This window comes from Martes martes (genome assembly GCF_963455335.1).
Source record: "Martes martes genome assembly, chromosome: 6".
Taxonomy (NCBI): Eukaryota; Metazoa; Chordata; class Mammalia; order Carnivora; family Mustelidae; genus Martes; species Martes martes.
The window spans coordinates 14,755,287-14,780,757 of record NC_137893.1 but is presented as its reverse complement, the minus strand read 5'-3'; the positions used below and the strand labels follow the sequence as shown (position 1 = coordinate 14,780,757).

Genomic DNA, 25,471 nt, shown 5'->3' with positions numbered 1-25,471 from the left:
GGCTTCTTCTTCTTGGGCCCCCTGAAGATAAGCCTGGTGCTGGGGCAGTCACAGCCCTAGTACTTATGGGAAATTGTCCCCTTCCTTTCCCACTCCAGAAAGAAGATCCAAGTTAATGAAAGAAATGTTGTGCCTTGGATTTCCTTCAATTTATACTTTAAAGGGACTTATTCACGATTTATTATTAGCAACAGACTATGGAGAGACTCTGGATGGTTGACCAGGAAACCCTGCACTTAGAAGAACCGAAATCTCTGCTTCTTGGCATGACAGCTAACCCCTTGTCTTGGGATACTAGCACTTTTGGTCTCCTTACACTCTGTGCTCCTTCCCAACAGGTTGACTTCCTGTTCTGTTGAACTCACTGTTTTCTTTTTCCACTTTATTCTCTCCCCACAGTGCTTTTCAACTCCTCCAAGGCAAACTTAAGTACCAGTTTTTCTATAATGTTCCTCACCCATTTCCCAGTAAGAATCTTGGTTCCATCTAGCTGTTTGTTTGCATTTTTATTACGTTATGATTCAACTAGACTAGAGCTTTTGAGGATATGCCTTATTTCTTCCAGACTCGGTATATTTCATTCATTTTTATACTCCAAGTAGTGCTTAGCATAGTACCTTGTACACATATACATAATCCATAGATGCTTGTTGACTGGATTTGTGTTAAATTGGCATCATTTATTTGTCCTGGCTAGTATAGGTTCTGATCTGGGGGAGGACATCGATAACTAAAATTTCAAATGTAGCTGATAGCCTGCCTGGAAAAACACCAAAAGTTTATCCCATTTGATCCTTACAATGACTCTGTGAGTACGCATTTATTTTCATTTCACTGAAGAGGAAACAGGTTTAGAGAAGTCAAATAATTTGCCAAGATGACACAGCTGGTATAGAGTAGCAGCACCACTGTGTTCTGTGTTCAAAATGTCTGCTGGTTTATTAGTTCCTGAATTGTAAACAAGCTAAAGAATACAACTGGATTTTCAGTCTTCTCCCATTTTTTATAATTTGGCTTACCATCCTGCAGGGTCAGCAATGATAGATGATCTTGCTCTTGAAGAATACCAGGGAATTGCTCTGAGTGGCTCCCAAAAATCAGTGCTCAGGATACACAAAGCTGTTACTACACATTTCCTGAATGCCTACTGTATTCCCAGCCCCACATGTGGGGACCCTCCTGGGCTCCTGCCTTCCTCCAGTATGTTAGAGGCAGGTGCTGAGAACGTCATCACGTGAGGTACCACAACTTTCCAGATGCTTTGAGAAACAAGACACAATTTCATAGGAGGCCCAATGAGTGCATCTTGGTAGAAGGTGAAGTTTTACATCTGGTCAGTACTCAGTGAATATTTCTTTTCTTTTCTTTCTTTTTTTTTTTTTAAGGTTTATTTATTTATTTGTTTGACAGAGATCACAAGTAGGCAGAACACTGGGTGGGGGGGGGTGGGTGGAAGCAGGCTCCCTGCTGAGCAGAGAGCCCGATGCAGGGCTTGATCCCAGGACCCTTAGATCATGACCTGAGTGGGAGGTGGAGGCTTAACCCACTGAGCCACCCAGGCGCCCCTCGGTGAATATTTCTTGAAGAGAGACACGACTGGAAGAACACATCTCCCTGGCTTTCTTGATTCACAGATGGCTCACAGACCCTTCCTGTCTCTGTAATTCCTTCTCCCTCTTGTCAGATACCTAGCAGTGTTGTTAGTTTTCTTTTCTTTCCATCTCCATCATTGATTTAAAGCGGAGGTTGGCACACTTTTTCTGTAAAGGGCCAGATAGTATATAGTTTAGGCTTTGTGGGCCGTCTGCCATACCTACTCAGCTGCCACAGACAGGAAAGCAGCCACAGTCGATATGTAAATGGATGGGTGTGGTTGTGTTCAAATAAAACTTTATTGAAAAGAATGAGGAGTCAGCCTGGGCTGTGGTTTCCTGACCTCTGATTTAAAGCGAAGACGAAATGTGCTGTGCTTAGTAGATGTCACCGTGTTTGAGTCTTGTGTTTTCTATATTTTTTGAAAACTGACTGGGCAGGAAATGACTAGCTTGATGACACAATCATCTAGCTTAATAATTGGGGTAATAATGGCTAACACTTACTGAGTGTTTGCTACCTGTCAGGCACTCTGCTAAGCACTTTACATGCTTTATATGATTTAGAAAGCAAGTACTATTATCTCCATGTAAAATGAGGGAAGTGAGTCACAGAGAACTTAAATAGCCTTCCAGAGTTCACATGTCACTGATAAATTGAACCAGGGGTTTAATTACAGGACGCCATGGGCACCAGTACTGATAATGATGATACTGAACTGAGAAGGAAAAGCATGGGACTTGTACTCAGAAATCTGGGTTCGCATCCCAGCCTAATGCTATGGCAAAGTATATTAGCACCAAGCCTCAGTTTCCCCACCAATAATGGGGGAATCATAATATAACTCGACCCTTCAACCTTAGAGATTGCCTAAGGATAAAAGGGGACATGAATGTGCTTTACAAACTGTAAACACGATACCCTTGTTAGTTTTTAGTCTGTCACTTGGATATATCTTAGTTGTTTTCTTTCCCCCCATGTGAAATAAAAAGAACAGCAGTGAAATTCTTGAAACTCTAAGATTGGTAAACAGTGTCAATACCTAAAGCCACCTTCACTCATATCCTCCTTGATTGCTCTCTGCTCTCTAGCGCTAACCTTTCCTGGGTGTTTGTTGTGTTCTATATAGGCCCATCTCTCCTGTGAAGAGAAGGTATCCTATTCATTCCTTTTCTCCTTTGCTCTCCTGAGCAAGACTAAACTTTTTAAAAAGGGTTTTTCCTAGATCACTTGCCCTGGGTGGACATAGGGTGGGTAGAGATAAGGCTGAAGAGCAAATAAAACATGGTTGGGTTTTATGGAGTTCAAATGTGTTATCCTAATTTAACTAAATCTGGTTAAAATCTAGTTGGCTGGCATGATTTTAAGGCACCCACTCCCCCATCCTCTCCGTCCCCTCTGTACAGCGTCTGGCTGGATATTAGCAATATACTCCCGGGTCAGTTGTGTACATCTCCCCCCTCTGAAAGGAAGCAAAAAGGAGGGAGATACTCTGGAATGCTGCTCCTTTTCCACCCAGGCAATTCCTTTACAATATTGTGCTTAGTAAATTCCTCTTAATTTTTAACTTAGCTCTCTTTTATTACCTTTTTAGATGAGTCTGTGTCAAGTTGATAATAGTCAGGCTTCCCTAGAGAAACCAATAGGCTTTCTCTCTGTTTCTGTCTCTATATCTATCTATATGTCATCTTTCTATTTATCTATCTTTATTTTTAAGGAACTGGTCCCGTGATTGTGGGTATCAGCAACTCCAAAATCTGTAGGGCAGGCCGGCAAACTGGAAACTCGGGTGGGGTTCCTGTGTTGCAATTTTGTAAGGGACCCTCTTCTTTCTTGTTCTTCCCATTTTCATTCTCTCATTTTAAAAAAATGGGAAAAACAAGAGAGAAGAGGGTAACCTACAGAAGTGTGATTGCCTGTTCTTTGATAGCATAACTATTTCCACATAAGGCTCAGAGATTCTGTTTTTGCTTATGTGAGATTTTTGCTAAATTAGAGAATTATTCAGATTAGTTGAAAAAAAAAGTAGTCCATCTACCAGTTACATTTAGGTGGGGAAGGGGAGTGTGAAAAATACTGTCAGCTGTTTAAAATTTTCAGTGACTTGATTTAATCAACTGTGTGTTTTTCTACCATACGTATATACATTTCTACCCCTACCCTCATTTGAATCCTTGCTTTTAATAACCATAAATTTGGAGGATCATTTGATGACTGGAAAGTTGGAGGATTGATTTCAACTATGCTGCTGAAAATTAAGAAAATGCCAATGAATACTTTCATAATGATCCCAGAATAATAAACTGGTAACATTACACTTGAATTTATCCTCTTTAGGTTTTTTTGTTTTGCCTAGCATTTATACATTTATGCCATAATATAACCTCCCTGAATTCTGATTGAGCTGGTCTTAAAAGCAAATTTATTTTTTTAAACATTTTAGCACCATATCAATTTAAAAATTTCCTCAGATTTTATAAGATATGAAAGTTATTCATATGAATTTGTATAAATACTTTAAAGTATGTTTGGTAATGGTTGCAGTGAAGCTCTATGTGGTTGTGTCCTGTACTGAAAAACAACTTTTGCATTAAATATCAACAAATTTAAAACTCTTTGCTAAAAATTTCAATGAAGTGTTTCTTCATTGGTATTGACATGATGGAACAACTTCTCTTAGTTAAAGTAATACAATATGCTACACTATTTTGAACACAATTCAGGCTTTTGGTAAGCATTCAAAATACGTGTCCTTTCTGAGTAAATAAATAATTTTGCTGCACCAAAACTAAAAATTGACATGATCAAATATGATACTTCTGAGGAGTAGGGTTAGGAGATTTTAACTTTCATTTTGTATTTTCTACACTGTTTGAATATATATTTCTATATGCCTAATATTTTAAATAATGACTCCAACAATAGTAGCTAAAGATTTGCCTTTTCAAATATACAGTTGAGCAGAAAAATAAATGGCAGTAATTTGAGATATTAAATTATGTAACTATCCCAAATGACTTTTTGGGGAATGAAAATTCCCTCTTTTTATGTAACTTCAGACCATTATAAAATCTATTTTACAATTTTAATACTTCTGTTGATTTGGATGCCTTTTATTTCTTTTTCTTGCCTGATTGCTCTGGCTAGGACTTCCACTACTATGTCACATAGGATTGGAGAGAGTGGGCACCCTTGTCTTGTTCCTGATGTTAGATGAAATGCTTTCAACTTTTCACTGCTGAGTACTACATTGGCTATAGGCTCTCCATATATGGCTTCATCATGTTAAGGTATGCTCCTTCTCCAATTTGTGGAGCGTTTTTATCACGAAATATTGTTGAATTTTGTGAAACGCTTTTAATGCATCTTTTGAAATAATCATATGATTTTTACCTAAATTGTATTACCGTGGTATATTACATTTATTGATTTGTGTATGATAAACCATCCTTGTATCCCAAAGATAAATCCCACTTTGTCATGGTGTATGATCCTCTTAATGATTTATCAAATTCATTTTGCTAGTATTATTTTAAAAATTTTTGCATGTATATTCATCAGGGATTTTTTTAAAAAGATTTTATTTATTTGAGAGAGAGAGATAGCAAGAGACAGTACAAGTGGGGAGGAGAGGGAGAAATCGGCTCCCCACTGAGCAGGGAACCCGATGCAGGGCTCAATCCCAGAACCCTGAGATCATGACCTGAGCTGAAGGCAGACTCTTAACCTACTGAGCCACCTGGGTGCCCCTCATCAAGGATATTAACCTGTAGTTTTCTTTTCTTGTAGTGTCCTTATCTCGCTTTAGGATCAGGGTAATGCTAGCTTCATAATATGAGTTTGGAAGCATTCCCTTGTCTTCAATTTTTTGGAAGAGTTTTAGAAGGATTAGTGTTAAATCTTTCTTAAATGTTTGGTGGAATTGACTAATGAAGCCATCTGGTGTGTTAGGAATTTTTTGGTTACTGATTCAATCTCCTTACTTGTTATTGATACCTTTTTGGTTTTCAGAACTTTCTGGAAATTTTTTGGTTTTACAAGTGCCACTTACCTGGAAATGAAGTATCCCATGAGAATAGTATTTCTTGTGGTGTTTCATTATGGCTTGATTTGGGTTAATTGAGAAATACCATAAAAGTAATAACTCTCTTACAATTAGCTGTTATTTCCTATTCAGAAAAATACAACATAGAACTAACAAAATTTAAAAAGCAAAATTTTAGCCATTGATGGAAAGTAAATTATCTCCATATTAGCAATACTCACCTAATATCTTAAACATTTAACCTTTTTATAGTGTCTTCCCCTATATTTGGGCACTCCTTTAATAGTATAAAGTTTTGGCAGTTCTTCCCCTTTTAGCACTCACAGAAACTCCAAAATTTCTGTATGTATCAATGTATGAAATATATGTAACTTTATAAATATATAGTTAAAAATGAAATCTACCACTGAAAACAGTAAGGGAATTTTGAATTGAGACTTTCTGAAGCCCTTAAGAATTTATTTAGAGACTTCCTTTGTTGGTAGTATGTTTACTAGATATCCTGAGGAATCCATCAGAAACAAGTATAATTGCTGGATTACATGTTAAATAATATCTTTCAAAATGTATCACTGGGCTGGCTAGCAAGTATGACATTATAGAGAACAGAAGAAAGTGAAAGCATGAGTCTGTTAGCCATTTCTATATCTTCTTCGGAGAAGTGTCTGGTCATGTCTTCTACCCATTTTTTGACTTGATTATTTGTTTTTTTTGGTCTTGAGGTTGAGAAGTTCTTTATAGATCTTGGATACTAGCCATGTCATTTTCAAATATATTCTCCCATTCTGTGGATTGCCTCTTAGTTTTTTTGACTGTTCCCTTTGCTGTGCAGAAGCTTTTTATCTTGATGAAGTCTCAAAAGTTCATTTTTGCTTTTGTTTCCCTTGTCTTTGGAGATGTGTCATGAAAGAAAGCTGCTGTGGCCCATGTAAAAAAAAAAAATGTTCAACATCATTAATCGTCAGGGAAATTCAGATCAAAACCACACTGAGATACCACCTTACACTAGTTAGAATGGCAAAAATTGACAAGGCAGGAAACAACAAATGTTGGAGAGGATGTGGAGAAAGGAGAACCCATTTACATTGTTGGTGGGTATACAAGTTGGGTGAGGGGATGGGTTCACCTGGTGTTGGGTATTAAGGAGGGCATGTATTGCGTGGAGCACTGGGTGTTACATGCACACAATGAATCATGGAACACTACATCAAAAACTAAAACTAATGAAATACTATATGGTGGTGACTAACATAACATAATAATAAGAAAAGAAAGTGAAAGCAGAAATCCTGGAAAATAAGAGAGCCTGGAGATATTTATGAAACCTGATGGCTTCAATTTTCCACTTTGACCTACACGTAGTCCAGTAGGATATTCCTACATAAATCTGGGGCTCTAAAAACTACACCCTCAGTGTTAGGCTGAAGAGTAACAAAACTTTTCGGGTACAACCTTAGATCTGCATAGTGGAAAGGAAAAGATCTTCCTCGTGAAATGGTAACCACAAGTGGGTCCCCATGTGAGCTTGCACCTAGGGTTGATGTTACCATGCAGTCTAAAAAAAAGTCTCAGCCACACTTTGTGCTTTAATGCAGACCCAGGTTGATAGTGACTATAGGGCATGGGGAAAAGGAATACAAATCCTCACTGGGTAATGGGATTTCAACCTGGGCCTCAAAGATTACCCACTAAAAAAATTTCAAAGATTATGTGCCCACAGACAGAAATCACCAATCACCCTTTACAAAGGCAAACTATCATGAACAAAACTGCAGGGAAAAAAAGAGGCAGTGGAACACTATTTAGAAACTTCAGATATTGCAGATTTAGACACATAATGCAAAAGGTCTTTGTTAAATATGTTTAGGAAGCAAAATGGGCTTGAATATTTCAGCAAGTAGTAAGAATCTATGAAAAATGATGAAATAGATTAGAAAACGGGACCAAATTGAGCACCTGGAAATAAAAAGTATAATCATTATAGTGGAAAAAAAATCATTAGATGGGTTACACTGTAGAATGGATATTGCAGAAGAAAGTTTAATGAACCGAAAAACATATCCAGACAGCTGATCAGGAAAAAAGCTTTGGGAAATAGGTAGATGACAAGTATGAGCTTCACTTAGGAGACACAGAAGACAGAATATGAAGTTGTAATAAATTCTAACCAGAGTTAAAGAGGAGATGGAAAAAAGAATGGAAAAACACAACATTCAAAAAACACAATGGCTGAGAATCATCCAGAAATGCTGAAAGACACTAATGCTGTGGGTTTAGAAGCCTACAGTTTACAAGCAGGAAAGGTAAAAGGAAACCCACACCCAAACCTTTCTTAGTACTTGACAGAACACCAAAGATATGGAGCTTTTCTTAAATGCAGCCAGAGAAAAAAGACAAATAACCTCAGTGGAGGAGGGAATTTGATGATTGATTTCTCAATAATAACAATAAAAATGAGAAGCTGGTGATATGATATTTTAGATATTCTGAGAAAACACATTCCCCAACTGAGAATTGAGTACATAGTAAAGACATCTTTCCAGAATGAAAATGAGAGGACACTATCACATGGAAACAGAATTTCCTACAAAAAACAACCACCAAAGGAAATTTTGGAAGGTATATTTTAGGCCAAAGAAATAAAATTCTGGAAAGAATGGTGCAAGGAGGAATGGTGAGTAAAAATTGTGAAATATTTGAGTAAATAAAAATAAGGTTTGATTAGTGAAACAGTGTCTAACTTCAAGATTAAATAATTAAGTAGATCTAGAATATGGGACAATAATTGTATGGAAGTTGGGAAGGGGATCATGAGACTCGAGGGGTTCTATGAACTTTGCATCCCTGGTGTCTCCTTTGTGTCAAGATTCCTCTTATGGGGACACCAGTCCTATTGTATTAGGGCCCATTCTGATGGCTTCATTTCAACTTAATCACCACTTTAAAAGGCTTTTCTCCAAATGCAATCATATTCTGAGATACTGAGGGTCATGACTTAAACATATAGATTTGACAGAGACTTCATTCAGCCCATAATCATTATAAATGCAACTTTTGTAATAAAATCCCATTTTCTGGAACAGGCAGAGACCAAAGTTATTGTGGAGGATTGAACCTGTCTATTTAATTTAAAATAATTTTGGAAGAAATTGGACATTAACCATGCTAGGTTCTGTCCTTTATGATTTTATTAATGTCTTGACATGTTTAAAAAGCTCAATAAAATAATAGGCTCACAATCATAACTCAGTTTCCTGATTCTTACTTTAATGTTATAGCACTATTTCTATAAAAATTAAATCATAGGGGTACCTGGGTGGCTCAGTCAGTTGGGCGTCTGCCTTTGGTTCAGACCATGAACTTGGTGTCTTCAGATTAAGCCTCATGTCAGGCTTCCTGCTCAGCAGGGAGTCTGCTTCTCCCTCTCCCTCTGCCCCTATCCTCTGCTCTTGCTCTCTTTAAAATAAATATATAAAAATTTTTTTAAAAATCATAAAAAAAATCTTTAATTTACTTCCAAGAATATATGGTAACTCAAATTAGAAAAGCAGAGGGTGGAACCTGTTTCAATGAATAGATAAAATGGTTGACAATGAAAAATAATTACATGTAGTTCTTCTAAAATTCTTGAAAATAATTTGCTTTAACCAGGATAAATATTCCTCCTCTTCACTATTGTTTGTAGTATTGCTTTTCTTGATTAATCTGGCTTTTTTTAGATAATAGAGCATAAATCTTGGACACATTTGTCTTCTACATGCCAATAGCTCGTGGAATTAGAAATTAATGAACTTTTAGTGCTGTGATCTCAATAAGCATAAGCTTTGCTATTTTTTTTTAAAGATTTTATTTCTTTGACAGACAGAGATCACAAGCAGGCAGAGAGGCAGGCAGAGAGAGAGGAGGAAGCAGGCTCCCCGATGAGCAGAGAGCCCGATGCGGGACTCGATCCCAGGACCCTGGGATCATGACCCGACACGAGGGCAGAGGCTTTAACCCACTGAGCCACCCAGGCGCCCCAACTTTGCTATTTTTTTAATGAGAAATATTTTAGTGTGTCATATAGTGGATTGTATAAGAACTTTAAAAATAGTCAGAAGGCTAGACAAATTGTATAATGCTATTGCCTAGTTAATTGCACATAATTTTTGTGTGTGTGTGACAGACATTTTACTCAATATGTGCTTGCCTGAACTTGAAAGATTCACACAACACACTTTGATTTGTTACAATTTGGAAAGGGATCTTAAAAAAAAAATAGCCTTTAGTTGGTTCGTAAGTGATGGGTTTTCTTGGAACACATTGCTTGCTAATTTTACCAGACAAGAAAAATTCAAATGGTCAGCTACATTCCCATTTGTATTCTTCCTATAAAGTCCTCCCCTTTTGCATTCTTGGATTTTGACACTCCTACACACCAGTTAAAGCACTTGTTAGAGTGTTCAAAAGAAATCGTTGCAATTAATTTCCTGGTTTCTTCTTTTCTTTGATGTGTCACTATAATGCTTTGAGTAATTTTCAGTGCCTGGCGTCTATTCAAGGACGATTTTTTTCCTTCGAGGGGAGGGAGAAACAATGAAGGAATAAATGTATATTTTTTCTTAAATAAAAGATAGAACCTATTTTTATCTAAATACTCTAAAACATTTTTCTAGATAGAGAATGAAAAATAGATAACTAATTGGCACAGTTAACTGCTCTTAAGATCCTTTCTTTTTGGGGTAGCCATTAAGGACAGAATTTGACCAGTGGTTTGTAATATCCAACATGTCTAGCCTGTCTTGCCCCAAAGAAAGTCAGACACATGAGCCTTGCAAACTGGAGCCATCTGAAGTTTTAAAATGGCTGCAGGTGTCTTAGTAGGAGACTAATTTTATTTTCTAATGATTAGAAAGAATGACCAGACCATGAACTCTAGGGTTATGCTTCGTTTCTCATGTCCTGCACAGAATGTTCTGAGCAGTTTCTATTTGTAGTTGAACAGTGGCTCTGGTCTTCCTGTTCACTCTCTACTTGCATTTTAAGGTTTAGAAGTATTTGATCTTGCCTTGCTTCTTTACAAACTTGTTTTATTTTTTTCCCGTATTGCCATTCCCAAAGTAATGACTAATTTTCAGTAGTGGGTAAAAAGGGAAAGAAATGATAAAACTAGTGATCTGGAGGAGTTTCCTATTCATGGTCTTATTCACTTTTTGATAAGCATCACCTAGCACAGTGACAGACACCCAGCAGGCATTTGGCTGAATTTTGTGGAGTGAACTGAATTTGTTTGTAGAGTAAACAACAATAAGGAAAATAGTATGTACAGAACTTTCTTTCTAAGGGGAGTATCAAGAGGAAAGTTCTATGCTCGCCTTCTTAAAACCCGAGTTTTTTTCTTGTAAAACAAATCCACATTTAAACATAAACATTTCTTGGTGACAGATCAAGGCCAATAGAATGGACTTGTGAACTCCGTGCAGAATTTCTATTAAAAATAAGGGGTGATCAGAGAGGAAAAAACTAAGGAGTTGAGAAGTACATGAATTCCCAGAGGAACAAGCAGAATGAAGCAGTTTTGAGAAAGAACCAGGATTCCCTAATGCAATAATTTGCACAGGGTGTTGAATTTTCTAAGAGCACCCATAGCTTCACTAGGGGAGAGAGAAGGACATAAATGTCACACAGAAAATGCAACACAGATCAGCAATTCCAGATCAGAAAAAATTGAGAAGAATTCTGTATTTCTAACTTGTTTATTACTCCTTTATTTTTCTTAAGTGAGTAAAATGTGCCTTGTACCAAACCAATAGTAATAAAACAGTATACAGGGAAAAAAAAAAAGAGTCTGTTGTGAAATATAAACCCAAGAATATAAGATTTTCCTAATTGTTCCCATGAAGTTATTGCTGCTTTAGGTTGAGCACTTTCAACTACACTGACTTTATTAAAAATTCAGATATATGCTATCTTAATATTCCTATGTCCTTGGTAGACATTGTTCTCTGCCCCGCATGCTTTCCCAGCAGCCCAAATGTCATTGGGCTAAACTCCTTTAAAAATTTTGTTTCAAGTATAGTTGACACACAGTGTTTTATTCGTTTCAGGTGCAGGCTGAATAAACTCTTTATGTTCATAATGAGCATGTTTTCCTCCAAAGGGTCCTATATCTTGGGTCAAATGTAAACACAAAACTAAGGACTTCTGCAGTGTTTCCAGACAAATCAGATGTGTTTTCATTCTCTATGTTAAACTTGACTTTAACATCGTATAGATTTTTTATATGTTACAAATATATTTACGTAGCTAATTCCATTTAATTTATTCACTCTGTGTCTAACTCAATAAAAATGCATTGCCTGCCTAGGGAGTGCAAGTTGGTGAAGACACAAATGTGGTTAAGGCCGGGTCTGTGCCCTGGAGGAACTCACAGTGGGATGGGAGGTTGACACACAAGATACCAAACAGAAGAAGAGGCGAAAACTGGGACCCCAAAGCCATGGAGATGTAACTGCGCTCCTGGCTTGTTAATGACTTCTTTTTAGGAGCTTGTTGTGGGTTGTTATGGGTAAAACAGATCTAACATATAAAATGCTTATCTTATTGAATAACACTAGAAACTATTCACAGACTGTCTACCCCAGGGCTTGCCCAATAGAAATAGAATTCAGGCCACATGCGTGGCTTAAAGTTTTTTTCCTAGCTACATTAAGATGGTAAAAAGAAGTAGGTAATTTTTTTTTTTTAATTTCACTGTACCTCCTCTGATAACCAACCAGTTTTTTTCCTGAATCTATGAGTCTATTTTTCTGTCTTGTTTGTTCATTTTTAAATTTTTTTTAAATTTTTTATTTTATTTTTTTATTATGTTATGTTAGTCACCATACAGTACATCATTAGTTTTTGATAGATTCCACATGTAAGTGAAATTATATGATATTTGTCTTTCTCTGTCTTATTTCAATTAGCATTATGCCCCTTAGGTCCATTCATGTTGTCAAAAATGGCAAGATCTTAGGTGCCTGAGTGGCTCAGTGGGGTAAAGCCTCTGCCTTTGGCTCAGGTCATGATCCCAGGGTCCTGGGATCGAGCCCCGCATCGGGCTCTCTGCTCAGCAGGGAGCCTGCTTCCCTTCCTCTCTTTCTGCCTGCCTCTCTGGCTACTTGTGATCTCTCTCAAATAAATAAATAAAATCTTAAAAAAAAAATGGCACGATCTCATTCTTTTTTATGGTTGAGTAATACTCCATTATATATAAAGACCACATCTTTATCCATTCCTTTATCTATGGACACTTAGGCTCATATATTGGTTATTATAAATAATATTTCAGTGACCATAGAGGTGCATTGTCTCTTTTAATTGTTTTTTTTTCTTTTTATTTGCATAAATACCCAGAAGTGGGATCATAGTAGTTGCATTTTTAATTTTTTGAGGAGTTTTCATACTGTTTTCCATAGTGGCTCCATCAGTTTATGTTCCAGTCAACAGGGGAACGTACAGGGGTTCTGTCTTCTCCACATCCTCACCAACACTTGGTAGTTTTTGTCTTTTTGATGATAGCCAATCTGCCAGGTGTGAGGTGATATCTCTTTGTGGTTCAGGTGAAATTACTTAATGATGTATTTTATTAATCCAATATATCCAAAATATTAGTGTTTCAACAGGTAATCAACATAAAATATTATTAATCAGTTATTTTGAATATTTTTGGGAGATAAGAAAGGAATCAATGAAATGGATCTTGAAAACCCAGTAGGAATTTACCAAGTAGAGAGAAAGAGGGAAAATTTTCCAGTTTGATCTCTTGAAAGTATGTGGAGTAGCAGTACTAGGCTCTGATTACTTCACACTAACTTACTGAATGCACATTATGTCGGGTGAATGGGCTAGGTGTTGGGGCTTCAGTTAGATAGATATAGTCTTTGAGCTCAAGTAGCTTAGGGTCTAAATTGCTTGTGATTGGCAAAGATGGCATGGCCCATACTGAAAGTTTTCTGTTGCCTCTGGGGCCTACTAGTCATTTGCTTGTTGGCATTTCACCTGTCAATCAAAATTGGGCTGAGTTCCATTCCTGTCTTTGGCTCTTTTACTTGAATGCATGGGGCAAAGGTGGGAGGGGTTGCACTTCTGTCACCCATCTGGGGAGCTAGACCTGTTCACTAGACAACAGATGATTTTGATTCAGATGACTCTTTTCAGCCACTGTAGCCTTGTAGAGTCCTCAGCATATTGTTTATTTTGCAGTTCTGAGTCCCTAGTAAAATCAAGTGAACTCCTAAATTTGCAGATCTCAGCTCAGTTGACTTGGGGTAGATTTTGCCCCTCACCTTTGTTCTTACCAACTCTCCCTCAAGATTAAGGGGGGAAAAGAAAGGAAGAAACAAACTGAAAAACAAAATGGAACAAGAGAAAAACATAGACAAGGACAGTCTGGTATGTCTAGAAAGATTCTCAAGATTATTTTTGACAAGGTAATTGTTTACTCTTTACACTATTCAGTAAAGGAGACTTTTGTTGCTGTCCTTGTTTTCTTTCTTTCTTTCTTTCTTTCTTTCCTTCTTTCTTTTTTTGGTGTCTTGTAAACCTCCTAGTCACAGGAAGCTTTTCCTCAAGTCGAATCTGTATGTCTGGTTTTTTCACTGGATGTCTCCGATAAGGCTACTTCCCCTCAGTCATGAAGTCTCTCCTCTTCTGCGAAATAGGGGCGAAGGAGAAACCGATGGCTCTTTGTAGAAATCTAGCAAGGCTGTTCAAACCCAAGTGAATGTAGCTAAGCAAGATTCAATTTGGGAACCCAAACACTGCAATAACAAACTTGGTGAACAATTCTGGCGCTTTCAACTAGGCTAAAATCAACAGTTATGACACCTATGCCTACAACTGCAGAATTTCTTATGCAAAGTGATATTTACCTCTGTTATGATATCCCAGCTGTGCTTGTGGACAGTCTGGCTCCAGGCCCTGCAGTCTACCCTGAGGTGTAAAATCTGAGCACTGGTGAGCTACTGTTTGCATGTATTATTTCTGTCTCTGCTTCTTCATCTCGGAACTAGGGATGAACTTCCTTAGTAAATAAGCCATGTCATTTCTTATAGCCATATGCCATGTTCATATCATTTTTGTATCTGCAAAGTAATCTATATCCAAATGCAAAATCTCAGACAATTTTAACAAATATTTAGAAAACCTAAGTTTTTCTTCTATTTTATTTATTATAAAATTTTATTTTATTTTATTTTATTTATTTATTAATTTATTTTATTTTATTCTATTCTATTTTATTTATTATTATATTATTTATTATTTATTATTTTCTTCTATTTTATTTGTTATGATTTTTAAAAAATGATTTTATTTATTTATTTGATGGAGAGAGAGAGCGCAGGCAGGGGGAACAGGAGATGGAGAAGCAGACTCCCCAGTGAGCAGGGTGATCAATCCTAGGATGCCTAGGATAGGCAGCTAGGATTGAAGGCAGACCCTTAACTGACTGAGCCACCCAGGCACTCTTTTCTTCTGTTTTAAATGTTATCCTGCTTTAGCTTTAGCTTGTATACTTTAGGACAACCGTAGATGAAACAGTCTGTCTTTGAAAATGAGTGTGATCTTTGGATAATGTCATCCATGGATCTTCTGAAGGAGTTTTCCTATCCAGATGTAAGCCTCATACTCTGTAGAGCAGGGCAACAGCTCTAAGCTTTAAATTGGGGCAACTGCAAGACATAGTGAGTTAATTCTCTTGGTCAAGTTTTCCTTGTCTCAATTTTCAAGAGTGTTATTTACATGTGGTGTGGTAGGATGAGGAGGGTAAATGTTATATTCAAATTGCTAATGAGAATGTGTGTAACATGAAGATTTGGTAGGTGCCCTTGCTTGCCTTCATAAAGGCACTCATCTTGGGCACAGAATTTAAGGAGGAGTCAAAACATTCAAGATTCAAGACAAATAGTATTTTAATATGACATTTTAGAACATCAAAAGTAATGCAAAAATTGATGCTGGAAGGGGAGATGAACCATGAAAGACTATGGACTCTGAAAAACAACCTGAGGGTTTTGAAGGGGCGGGGGGGGGGGGGGTGGGACGTTGGGGGAACCAGGTGGTGGGCATCAGGGAGGGCACGGATTGCATGGAGCACTGGGTGTGGTGCAAAAACAATAAATACTGTTACGCTGAAAAGAAATGAAAAATTTTTAAAAAATTGATGATGAACAAAATGTTGAAATTTTAAATAAAGACATCATTCTTTTGTTCTCCTTTACGTTGTAACACACCACTGCTTAGTGGTGAACCAAGTTCTTGCTTTCCTCACTCCCCATATAACCATTTACGTTCATTTAGATTTCTAGATCTTCTGCAACCATATCTTCGAAATCCAGTTCCACATCTGTACCAATTCACTGAATTTTTGCCTATTATGGTCCCTTAGGAGGATGATATTTTAAAGGAAATGCTAAGCAAAAGACCCATTTCACATTACCTCCATACTACTGATGGTGTATTAATTTCTTGGTATCTATGACTCTTGACTTTCTGTGATGACAGAGAAAATATTGATTGACTGCTGGGTTATTCTGACATGTGGAGAACTTGAGTCACTGTTTAGTGCAGCCTGAACTTCTTTATCCACATATGAATTATTTCTAAGGAGGCAGCATTTCTTCTGAAGAATTGTGTTTGAGTTTCATTTTTATTTCATAGAAGACAGGAGTTGGAAATTTAAGAAGAATTCAACTCCAGGAATATTTATGAGAAATAATGATTAAATATCACCTGCTAGGTGCTGTGAGGGACGAAACAATATGTAGTTTCTGCCCTCAAGGGGCTAGAGTGTATGGTTAGAAACAAAACAAGTGGTAGACAAATGTTATGAGACTGTAGAGAATAGGAAGAAAGTCATGAACTACCTTGGAAAGAGAAAATGTCCCAGAAAACTGGCCCTCAACCGGTGTTTGGAAAATAGATCAGCTTTGTCTACATGGAACAAGGAGCAAGGAGCAGATAGGAAAGGAACAATGTGGTGGATATGACAGTGTAAATAAAAGTCCTTCTTCTGCTTCATGTCTAATGACCCTGCCTCTCACCTGTGTTTCCACAGCACTAAGGCCCATGAAGTGCCCTACACAGACCCAGAGCCTTCTCTCCCTCCAGGCTGCCCCATTTCACAACTGCATTCTCTGTTCTTCCCATTCACCACATCCCCACCACCATCTCTTTCCAAACATCTTCAAACTCCTGGTTTATTTGCTTTTTAATCTTATGAAGCTGACATGAATAGTCACCTCATCCAGGGGAACTTCTCTGAGTCCAGGCTGAGTCTTCCTTCGCCTTCCATGAAGTGGGATACATACTCCTATTAGCGCATCTGCCTTTTTGTTTAAGGTTGTCTAGTCGCCCTAGCTGTTTAGTGAAATTTCTGAGGGCAAAGATTGTGTCTTATTCACTTTTTTATTATGCTTATTTTTTATTGTGATAAAATACATGTAACATTCAATTTAGTATTTCAGTCATTTTAAGTGTAAACTCGGTGGCATTAAGTACACTCATATCATTGGGCAGCCATCACCACTGTCCATTTCCAGAACCTTTCTTCACCACAAACTCTGAACCCATTTAACAATAACTCCCCACTTTCCCTCTCTCCTCACAGTTCCTAGTAACCTCTAATTTAGTTTCTATGAGTTTGATAACTCTAGGTACTTCATGTAAGTGAATCATACAATATTTATCCTTTTTTGCCTGGCTTATTTCACTTGGCATGTTTTCAAGTTTCATCTATGTTTTCTGATTCATTTTTAAACCTCTTTTATCATGTCTTGCACATGGAAAGTAAAAAATGTTTTTTTTAAAATTTTTTTTAAATTTTTTTATTTTAATAAACATATAATGTATTTTTATCCCCAGGGGTACAGGTCTGTGAATCGTCAGGTTTACACATTTCACAGCACTCATCAGAGCCCATACCCTCCCCAATGTCCATTTCCCCACCACCCTCTCCCGTCCCCCCTCCCCCCCGCAACCCTCAGTCTATTTCTTGAGATTGAGTCTTTTATGGTTTGTCTCCCTCCCAATCCCATCTTGTTTCATTTTTTCTTTTCCCACCTCCCCCCAACCCCCCCCCTGCCTTGCATCTCCACTTCCTCATATCAAAGAGATCATATGATAGTTGTCTTTCTCCGATTGACTTATTTCGCTAAGCATGATACCCTCTAGTTCCATCCACGTCGTCGCAAATGGCAAGATTTCATGTCTTTTGATGGCTGCATAGTATTCCATTGTGTATATATACCACATCTTCTTTATCCATTCATCTGTTGCTGGACATCTAGGCTCTTTCCACAGTTTGGCTATTGTGGACATTGCTGCTATAAACATTCGGGTGCACGTGCCCCTTCGGAGCACCACGTTTGTATCTTTAGGATATATACCCAGGAGTGCAATTGCTGGGTCGTAGGGTAGCTCTATTTTCATTTTTTTGAGGAACCTCCACACTGTTTTCCAGAGTGGTTGCACCAGCTTGCATTCCCACCAGCAGTGTAGGAGGGTTCCCCTCTCTCCGCATCCTCGCCAGAATCTGTCATTTCTTGACTTGTTAATTTTAGCCATTCTGACTGGTGTGAGGTGGTATCTCATTGTGGTTTTGATTTGTATTTCCCTGATGCCGAGTGATGTGGAGCATTTTTTCATGTGTCTGTTGGCCATCTGGATGTCTTCTTTGCAGAAATGTCTGTTCATGTCCTCTGCCCATTTCTTGACTGGATTATTTGTTCTTTGGGTATTGAGTTTGATAAGCTCTTTATAGATTTTGGTTACTAGCCCTTTATCTGATATGTCGTTTGCAAATATCTTCTCCCACTCTGTCAGTTGTCTTTTGGTTTTGTTCACTGTTTCCTTTGCTGTGCAAAAGCTTTTGATCTTGATGAAATCCCAATAGTTCATTTTTGCCCTTGCTTCTGTTGCCTTTGGCAATGTTCCTAGGAAGAAGTTGCTGTGGTTGAGGTCAAAGAGGTTGCTGCCTGCATTGTCCTCAAGGATTTTGATAGATTCCTTTCGCACATTGAGGTCCTTCATCCATTTTGAGTCTATTTTCGTGTGTGGTGTAAGGAAATAGTCCAATTTCATTTTTCTGCATGTGGCTGTCCAATTTTCCCAGCACCATTTGTTGAAGAGGCTGTCTTTTTTCCATTGGATATTCTTTCCTGCTTTGTCGAAGATTAGTTGACCATAGAGTTGAGGGTCTATTTCTGGGCTCTCTATTCTGTTCCATTGGTCTATATGTCTGTTTTTGTGCCAGTACCATACTGTCTTGATGATGACAGCTTTGTAATAGAGCTTGAAGTCTGGAATTGTGATGCCACCGACTTTGGCTTTCTTTTTCAATATTCCTGTGGCTATTCGAGGTCTTTTCTGGTTCCATATAAATTTTAGGATTATTTGTTCTATTTCTTTAAAAAAAATGGATGGGATTTTGATAGGGATTGCATTAAATGTGTAGATTGCTTTAGGTAGAATAGACATTTTCACAATATTTGTTCTTCCAATCCATGAGCATGGAATATTTTTCCATTTCTTTGTGTCTTCCTCAATTTCTTTCATGAGTACTTTATAGTTTTCTGAGTATAGATTCTTTGCCTCTTTGGTTAGATTTATTCCTAGGTATCTTATGGTTTTGGGTACGATTGTAAATGGGACTGACTCCTCAATTTCTCTTTCTTCTGTCTTGTTGTTAGTGTAAAGAAATGCAACTGATTTCTGTGCATTGACTTTATATCCTGACACTTTACTGAATTCCTGTATAAGTTCTAGCAGTTTTGGAGTGGAGCCTTTTGGGTTTTCTACATATAGTATCATATCATCTGCAAAGAGTGATAGTTTGACTTCTTCTTTGCCAATTTGGATGCCTTTAATTTCTTTTTGTTGTCTGATTGCTGAGGCTAGGACTTCTAGTACTATATTCAACAGCAGTGGTGATAACAGACATCCCTGCCGTTTTCCTGACCTTAGCAGAAAAGCTTTCAGTTTTTCTCCATTGAGAATGATATTTGCGGTGGGTTTTTCATAGATGGCTTTGATAATATTGAGGTATGTGCCTTCTATCCCTACACTTTGAAGAGTTTTAATCAGGAAGGGATGCTGCACTTTGTCAAATGCTTTTTCAGCATCTATTGAGAGTATCATATGGTTCTTATTCTTTCTTTTATTAATGTATTGTATCACATTGATGGATTTGCGGATGTTGAACCAACCTTGCAGCCCTGGAATAAGTCCCACTTGGTCGTGGTGAATAATCCTTTTAATGTACTGTTGGATCCTATTGGCCAGTATTTTGGTGAGAATTTTCGCATCTGTGTTCATCAAGGATATGGGTCTGTAATTCTCTTTTTTGGTGGGATCCTTGTCTGGTTTTGGGATCAAGGTGATGCTGGCCTCATAGAATGAGTTTGGAAGTTTTCCTTCCATTTCTATTTTTTGGAACAGTTTCAGGAGAATAGGAATTAATTCTTCTTTAAATGTTTGGTAGAATTCCCCTGGGAAGCCGTCTGGTCCTGGACTTTTGTTTGTTTGGAGATTTTTGATGACTGTTTCAATCTCCTTACTGGTTATGGGTCTGTTCAGGTTATCTATTTCTTCCTGGTTCAGTTGTGGTAGTTTATACATCTCCAGAAATGTATCCATTTCTTCCAGATTCTCAAATTTGTTGCCATAGAGTTGCTCGTAGTATGTTCTTATAATTGTTTGTATTTCTTTGGTGTTGGTTGTGATCTCTCCTCTTTCATTCATGATTTTATTTATTTGCATCCTTTCTCTTTTCTTTTTGATAAGTCTGGCCAGGGGCTTATCAATCTTATTAATTCTTTCAAAGAACCAGCTCCTAGTTTTGTTGATTTGTTCTATTATTTTTTTAGTTTCTATTTCATTGATTTCTGCTCTGATCTTTATGATTTCTCTTCTCCTGCTGGGTTTAGGCTTTCTTTGTTGTTCTCTCTCCAGCTCCTTTAGGTATAGGGTTAGGTTGTGTATTTGAGACCTTTCTTGTTTCTTGAGAAAGGCTTGCACCGCTATATATTTTCGTCTCAGGACTGCCTTTGTTGTGTCCCACAGATTTTGAACTGTTGTGTTTTCATTATCATTTGTTTCCATGAATTTTTTCAATTCTTCTTTAATTTCCTGGTTGACCCATTCATTTTTTAGAAGGATGCTGTTTAGTCTCCATGTATTTGCGTTCTTTCCAAATTTCCTCTTGTGATTGAGTTCGAGCTTCAGAGCATTGTGGTCTGAAAATATGCAGGGAATGATCTCAATCTTTTGGTACCGATTGAGACCTGATTTAAGACCCAGGATGTGGTCTATTCTGGAGAATGTTCCATGTGCACTAGAGAAGAATGTATATTCTGTTGCTTTGGGATGGAATGTTCTGAATATATCTGTGATGTCCATCTGGTCCAGTGTGTCATTTAAGGCCTTTATTTCCTTGTTGATCTTTTGCTTAGATGATCTGTCCATTTCAGTGAGGGGAGTGTTAAAGTCCCCTGCTATTATTGTATTACTGTTGATGTATTTCTTTGATTTTGTTATTAATTGGTTTATATAGTTGGCTGCTCCCATGTTAGGGGCATAGATATTTAAGATTGTTAGATCTTCTTGTTGGACAGACCCTTTGAGTATGATATAGTGTCCTTCCTCATCTCTTATTATAGTCTTTGGCTTAAAATCTAATTGATCTGATATAAGGATTGCCACCCCGGCTTTCTTCTGATGTCCATTAGCATGGTACGTTGTTTTCCACCCCCTCACTTTAAATCTGGAGGTGTCTTCGGGTCTAAAATGAGTTTCTTGTAGGCTGCATATTTATGGGTTTTGTTTTTTTATCCATTCTGATACCCTGTGTCTTTTGATTGGGGCATTGAGCCCATTAACATTCAGGGTAACTATTGAGAGATATGAATTTAGTGCCATTGTATTGCCTGTAAGGTGACTGGTACTGTATATTGTCTCTGTTTCTTTCTGATCTACTACTTTTAGGGTCTCTCTTTGCTTAGAGGACCCCTTTCAATATTTCCTGTAGAGCTGGTTTGGTGTTTGCAAATTCTTTCAGCTTTTGTTTGTCCTGGAAGCTCTTTATCTCTCCTTCTATTTTCAATGATAGCCTAGCCGGATATAGTATTCTTGGCTGCATGTTTTCCTCGTTTAGTGCTCTGAATATATCATGCCAGTTCTTTCTGGCCTGCCAGGTCTCTGTGGATAGGTCCGCTGCCAATCTAATGTTTTTACCCTTGTATGTTACAGACTTCTTTTCCTGGGCTGCTTTCAGGATTTTCTCTTTGTCGCTAAGACTTGTAAATTTTACTATCAGGTGACGAGGTGTGGACCTATTTTTATTGATTTTGAGGGGCGTTCTTAGCATTTCCTGGATTTTGATGTTTGTTCCCTTTGCCATATTAGGGAAATTCTCTCCAATAATTGTCTCCAATATACCTTCTGCTACCTTCTCTCTTTCTTCTTCTTCTGGAATCCCAATTATTCTAATGTTGTGTCGTCTTATGGTGTCGCTTATCTCTCGAATTCTCTCCTCGTGGTCCAGTATTTGTTTGTCTCTCTTTTGCTCAGCTTCTTTATTCTCTGTCATTTGGTCTTCTATGTCACTAATTCTTTCTTCTGCCTTATTTATCCTGGCAGTGAGAGCTTCCATTTTTGATTGCACCTCATGAATAGCTTTTTTGATTTCAACTTGGTTAGATTTTAGTTCTTTTATTTCTCCAGAAAGGGCTTTTATCTCTCCGGAGAGGGTTTCTCTAATATCTTCTATGCCTTTTTCGAGCCCGGCTAGAACCTTGAGAAATGTCATTCTGAACTCTAGATCTGTCATGTTACCTATGTCCGTATTGATTAGGTCTCCAGCCTTCGGTACGGCCTCTTGTTCTTTTTTTTGAGGTGAGTTTTTCCGCCTTGTCATTTTGTCCAGATAAGATTTGCTTTCTCCTGCTGTGGAATTCCGCTGTTCTTGGTGACTGAAGTTGGTTTTGGATGGGTTTCTTGTTGATCTTCTGGGGGAGGGGCCTGTTGTAGTGATTCTCAAGTGTCTTTGCCGCAGGCGGAATTGCACCGCCCTTGCCAGGGGCCAGGCTAAGTAATCCGCTCGGGTTCGCTTTCGGGAGCTTTTGTTCCCTGAGCGCTTTCCGTAGAGTTCCGGAGGACGGGAATGAAGGTGGCGGCCTCCCAATCTCTCAGCCCAGAGGAGCCGAGAGCTTGGGGTTCTGCTCCTCAGTGCGCTCTCAGAGCAAAGCGCCTACCGCCTCGCCTCCCTGGCCTGCGGTCGCGCCTCGAGGACAGCAGTCAATTGCTGGAGCTGGAGAAAAGCGCCGGGTCGCTTTTGTCTCCGTGGCCTCCGGCCGCGCTCCGAGCCCACCCAGCCTGCGACCGGCACAAGGTAACCCGGGCTTAGAGCTCACTCCTCGGCTTTGTCGCTGTAGCCGGCTTCCCCGCTCTAATACCTGCGAGCTCTGCGGCACTCAGACACCCCCAGTCCTTCTGTGACCCCGCGGGACCTGGGGTTATGCTGACCCCGCCTGGGTTTCCCCCCGGTTTAGCCTCTGGAGCGATGTCTCCCAGTGGAGCCGACTTTTAAAAGTCCCGATTTTGTGCTCCGTCGCTCTGCCGCTTGCCGGCCCCTCCCCCCGGGGTCTATCTTCCCGTCGCTTTGGATTCACTTCTCAGCAGGTCCTACCTTTCAGAAAGTGATCGATTTTCTGTTTCTGGAATTGTTGCTCTTCTTCTTTTCGATTTCCCGTTGGATTTGTAGGTGTTCGCAATGGTTAGATAAGCTGTCTAGCTGATCTCCTGCTACCCGATGTCGTCTCAGCCTGCTACTTCTCCGCCATCTTGACTCCTCCTTTTTAAAATTTTTTTTATTTTAATAAACATATAATGTATTTTTATCCCCAGGGGTACAGGTCTGTGAATCGCCAGGTTTACACATTTCACAACACTAATCATAGCACATACCCTCCCCAATGTCTAAAAAATGTTTTTTGAATGAAAGTAGAAGAGCAGAAGGAAATAACTTGCCATATTCTAGAGACACATGAGAGGCTTTTCTGAGGACAAGGACTCTGTAGCTTAGAATTTGGAAGACTGGGGCAGATGACATGGGTGAGGTAGGCAGGGCAAAAATGGGAGGGTGTTGAATTTCTTGAAGTATTTGAATTTGATTCAGTAAGCAGTAGTGGGTCACTGAAATTTTTGAGGAGGTAAACGTCTTAAGTTTTCCTGGGTACACTTACTCCTGTTTTAAGAATGATTGTTCTTATGGCTTATGTGAGGGACACTGTCTCATCCCAGTGAGTTATTTATTTACCTGGCTATTTACCCTAGTGGTAGAGAAGAGAAGCAGATTAAAAAGGGTGCAGAGCCTGAAATAACGGGAAGTGCCTAGTTTTTCATAAACATCTCTGATATACTACATGTTATTTAGTATTTATAGTGTCCACACAAGAGCACATTCTATTGTTTAATTAAACATACTTAGCTTGGTAATTTCATTTTATTTATTTTTTTTATTATTATTATTTAGCTTGGTAATTTTAGTGATTTTGCTTGCATTGCAAAATGTTGGTATGAGGGAGAAGAGTTTCTCCTCACTCACACATTTTAAAAATGAAATTATGAAGAAGAAAAGGAACTTTTCATGAAGTGAACAGTACTCCATCGTATAAATGAGTTAATGTATTTTTAAGTGGTTACTTCACAAATTTGATAATCTGGCTTTTCTACAATCTGAGGTGCATGTGTGTAAACATACATATACACACTGTGTGTGTGTGTGTGTGTGTGTGTGTATAATTGTGCGGGGAAACTACCCACCTAAAACTGAGAGAACCATCTTGGAGTTCATTGAGATAATACAACCACACTCAACTGCAAAGTGCTACTGACGTATTACCCAAAAGGACACCCAACACCTTTGTGTAATAGCCAGCTAGGTATGGAACAGTATGTGTTGATCTGATATTTTCTTCTCTTTTGTGGATCAGACCTGATGTAGAGTAAATGAATGGAACTTACCCCCTTCTCAAAGTCATAGCTTCCTGACTGTTATAAAAGTCATTCCACAAAGGACACAAGACAAGAAAATGACAGATGATTTATTCCTGAGCTCCTGGGACCAGCTGAACCTCCCAGTCCTTGTTGAGAGATTCTTTTTTAGTTCTTTGGTTTTGACCCCATTTCCTGCCCTATGATTCTTGGTATGCAGAGAACTTAGAAATTTACAACTTGCATTATTATCCTATATCTCAACTGAAACTTTCAACACCCTGGCAGAGAGTAGAGTGGGTGTTTTTATCCTGATTGTAAAGGTAAGGAAATTGAGGTTCAGAAAGGTTGAGTGGTAGGGGTGCCTGGGATGCTCAGTTGGTTAAGCAACTGACTCTTGGTTTCTGCACAAGTCACCATCTTGGGGCTATGAGATCAAGCCCTGTATTGGGCTGGTACTAGATCTCTCTTGAAATTTTGTACTGCAAAATAATGATAATGATAAAGCAAATAACTTCTAGAATTCTAACTCTATGCTAGACATTATTCTAAATATTTCATATGGAGTAATTTGTTTAATCTTTCCAACAACTGTATGAGGTAGTCACTATTATTTTCGCTGTTTTTAAAAATTGAGAAACTGAGACACAGAGATATTGAATAAGTTGCCTAAGGTCACAGAGGCAGTCTGATTAGTGGAAAAAATATGAGGGAATTCAGCTTGAATCCAGATGTTCTGAGCGATATGGTTCACACCAAATATCTTCCTCCCTATAGGCCTCCCATTCTGGACGAGAAAGTGGCTCTGGCTTACTGGTC

General features: G+C 38.4%; 1 protein-coding gene across 1 annotated transcript in view; it reads left to right on the top strand.

Annotated features, from left to right (window-relative positions):
* Positions 1 to 25,471, top strand: part of ESR1 (estrogen receptor 1) — a 284,811-nt gene that overhangs the window by 156,777 nt on the left and 102,563 nt on the right. The window lies entirely within an intron of this gene.